This window comes from Camelus dromedarius, chromosome 8, assembly GCF_036321535.1.
Source record: "Camelus dromedarius isolate mCamDro1 chromosome 8, mCamDro1.pat, whole genome shotgun sequence".
NCBI classification, from domain to species: domain Eukaryota; kingdom Metazoa; phylum Chordata; class Mammalia; order Artiodactyla; family Camelidae; genus Camelus; species Camelus dromedarius.
In genome coordinates, this window is record NC_087443.1 from 80,681,101 (window position 1) to 80,685,219 (window position 4,119).

Here is a 4,119-nt window from a genome sequence, read left to right on the forward strand (position 1 = left end):
CTTCTAGGAAACAGCACCGAGGAGGAACATCGTCATGATGTTACAGCAGCAAAGTGTTTCTTAAACAGACACAAAAAGCACTAAACACTAAGTAAAGGCTAATGGGCTGGACAACAGCAAATGAAAATGAAAACCTTAATCAGCAGAGAGACAACACCGAGCACTCATGAAAACACTGCAGCTCCCATCATACCTGATGACAAAAGGCTTGGTGACTTCCCCTTTAAGACTGGAGGGAAACAAGGGCGGCTGCCCCCACCACCTGTACTGTCGCACGGGGGGGGGGGGGGGGGGGGGAGTCCCCCGGCCACTGAGCTAAGGTGGGGGAGGGAGAGAGGCCGCACACTGCAAAGGAGAAAGCAGGAAAGCCTAAGGTGATAAACAATTCGGTAAGGTCACAAGATACAAGGTCAATACACGAACATCAACTGTATCCATACACAGTAGCAAGGAACGCTTTAAAATACCATTCACAGCAGCACCACAAACGTGAAATATTTAGGTATAATTAAACAAAAGACATGCGAAGACCTGCTCGATGAAAGCTACATATTGCTGCCAAGAAATTAAAGAATACCAAATAAATGGTGAGATAGCTACCTTTTCATGAATTAGAAGTCTCATTATTATTAAAAATGCAATTCCTTCCAATTTAATCTACAAATTCAATGCAGTACCAGTCAAAATCCCAGGAGGTCTTTTTGGTATAAATTAACAAGCTGATTCTAAAATGTATATGAAAATGCAAAAGATCTAGGATGGTCAAAGTAAGTTTGGAAAAGAATAAAAATTAGAGGACTTAACATTATCTGATATCGAGACTTCTGGAAATTTACAGTGAAGGATCACGGGGGCTCTGGCATATGGACAGGCCCACAGTGCAGTGGACCAGAACAGAGAGAACAGAAATAGACACACATACTGGCCAACTTATTTCCAACAAAGAGGGAAAGATAATTCAACGGAGAAAAGAATCGTCTTTTCAACAAACAGAGCAAGAACAAGTGAACGTGCACATGGGTGAAAAGGACCCCTCGCTCTTACTCAACGCCATACACAGAGTTAGCTCAAGATGGATCACACCACAAAATCCGCCAAACCCTGGGGAAGGCAAAGGTTTACAGATAGGACACAAAGCCACAAACTGTAAAGTGAAATGCTAATAAATAAGATTTAACCAAAATTTAAAATTTCTGCTCTTCTAAAGACACTATTAACAAAATGAAAAGGCAAACCAAAGATTGAGAGGAAATATCAGCCAATTTTGATAAAGAATATATAAAGGATTCTTAACACTCAGTAATAAAAAGTCTTTCTTAGAAGCTTGGACAGAAGCCACAGAGCAAACGTCTCAAATAGACAACCAGTTAGAAAGTGTATTACTCACAAAGCCTAGAGAAAATGTGTATTCAAAGACATTCCCCAGCAGACTACAAGACGAATCAAAAGACAGAGCTAGAGAGTTCTCAGATCGTGTCACAAAAGCACAACCAGGAGAAACACGAACCCAGATCATCACAGAAGTGAAGGCATCCACCATAAATAACAACAGTTTAATCGTAAACTGATCCTAAAGCTCATAGTACAAAACAACAGCAAGCGGACCGGAGTGGGGACAGAGGCTAGAGAATGAGAATGTCCTCAGCTCTTAGGAGGCGTGTCAACAGACACAAAACGACAGGCAATTTGAGGAAACACCGAAAGACCTGAAAACACTGATCTCTTTAGCCAGCAGTTTTCCTTGTAGAAATTTGCCTTAAGAAAATAAGAACATACAGAAAGTAATTGCACCGACGTTCACTGCAGCATTATTTTATGACAGACAAAAACAGGAAGGATTCTAAACACCCAGCAGTACGGGGTGGATGGAGGAACTAGACACACTCGTTCACTGAGATGCTCTTTATTCATTACATGGTATGTGGACAAAGAATATTCGACCATTAGGAAGGAGTTTCATCATCTTTTTTAGTTATTTTTATGTCATTTTATTTAAAACCAAGAATTTGGGTACTCTGTAAATATTTTTTTAATTATCAGGATTTATTTGGCATCATCCCTAACATTTTCTCATTTCCTTCCCTAAGTTTTCTGCTTCTTTCAAACACATTCGTGTGGAATACTTCACTTTCACTTTATCTCCCTCAAAAAAACTATTCCACACTTTAAGTACGAGCGACTTTGCTTCCTAAAATGGCAGTATTCATAATTTATTTTTAAATGAAAAAATAAGGACGCCATCAGTTAGAAGCCAGCTGGTGTGCAGCATCAATGTGCCTCAATTTAGCGTTTAGTTTCAAATATGACACTACAGTTGTTTTTTTAAGTTCCAATAATTTATGGTTTTGACAGACTTGAACTAAACACTAATTACTATAGCAAAGTATACTAATTTTATGATACAAAAATTAAAATATTAATTTTTTTACCAATCCCCAGCAATCCATAATTCTAAAAGGAAAAACATACACATATATGCAGACAAATTAGTAGATTAATTCAAACAGGACCTCCAATGCATATATTTTCAATAAGAACTGATCTAGTAATAAAATAGTCTCCACCACAAGCCAAACCCATAATTCATGTATTTCAAGTGTGTGAATGCTCCACCTTCTGGCTCACAGTCAATCCTCTCAGAAATCCTTTGCCGGGAGGCACAAAGTCTTCCACTGCTGCCTGGGAGTGAGCCATCCCCATCAGCCACGGCTCACACAGGGCTCATCATGGGCTGTTCCAAGCCACTCTCAGACCAGTCCCCAGAGAGCTGAAGCCAGCAGCTGCTCACCGGCTAATGACAGCACAGAGAGAAAGGCAGGATGCTGGCGGCTCTGGGGAGGGCATCTCCACTGCCAGCCTAGGAGACACTCACTCTGTGGAATTCTGTGGACCACATCCCACCTCATGAGCTCTGCCTGGTACCTCCTGGAGCCAGCGACCCTCAGCCACAACTCTCTGGCAAGATCCCCACTGGGTGAAGCTCTGATGCAGTCCGCATCACCGAGTTACACAGCATCGTAATCGCAGAAAAAACGCTGTCGCTGAAGACGACTATTTCAGGGTCATTCATCTCTTCCCCTGCACAACAGTGATCATTTCGGTTAGTTTCAGGTCTCTCTGGAAACCACCCCTGTGTTGCCAGCTCTCAGAGCTCCCCTCCAGCTCTCACTCAAGATCTTCTTCCTCCTTCTTATACATGTATTTCCAGAGTTTTCATTAGAAACAGGTTATTCAGGACCTGCAAGTTTAGGAGGAACCTTCTCCCTTGTCACTCACACGTGATGAGCTTTACAATCACTACTTGTTGAGGACAAACATGCTCACCCTTAAAATTTAATGTCGAGACACCTAAGGAACCACGGTCGCTTCCTTCCCGTCCCTCCCCGCTGTGGACCAATGTGCTTCAGCCGTCTTTTGGACTCACCAAGGCAAAGTCTTCATTTGATCACATCTCCCGTGAAGAAAAATTGAATTAGATCAAGTCCCTTTCAATCGTGCACATGAGAAGTGAGGCAACCAAATGCATGTCCCCCCAAATCAGAAAACAGCATGTCCGCTGTAACCACGTGCGTGCCAGGCAGGCACCCAGACGCTGCACCAGCTCTCAGGAACGACAGGAACTCCAGCTCGCCTCCGACGTTCCTCAATGCCCTTCAGGGCGAGAAATCCTGCCCTTAATGCTATCCTTGGAAAATCAGCAAAGCATTGCAGTTTATTTTTTTTTTTTTATAAGAAATTACACAGCTGTTGTTCATAGAAAGGATATCTTTTTAAGCAACAGTTTTCCTTACTTAGTATTTCATTATCAGTGTGTGCCTAAGTGTATTTAATGTTAGCACCATTCGACACAGCTTTTATGGGAGGCCTCGGGGAAGCCATGGGAACTCACAGCCATAAAAGCCCAGTACATAAAGGATGCACTGGATGTGGTTCTCAGGCCTGACTCAGAAAAGACTGGCTTTCAGAATCTCACTTTTGTTTCCAACATGTTTGGAAATAACATTTTCATGGCAGAGTTTCACTGAGCATCATGCTAAACTTCCCACCACATGAAAAACGCCTTCCTAGGCAGCAGGCACGGTGTCCCGGGTGGGAGAAGGTGGTTCTGCTCTCGGGCGC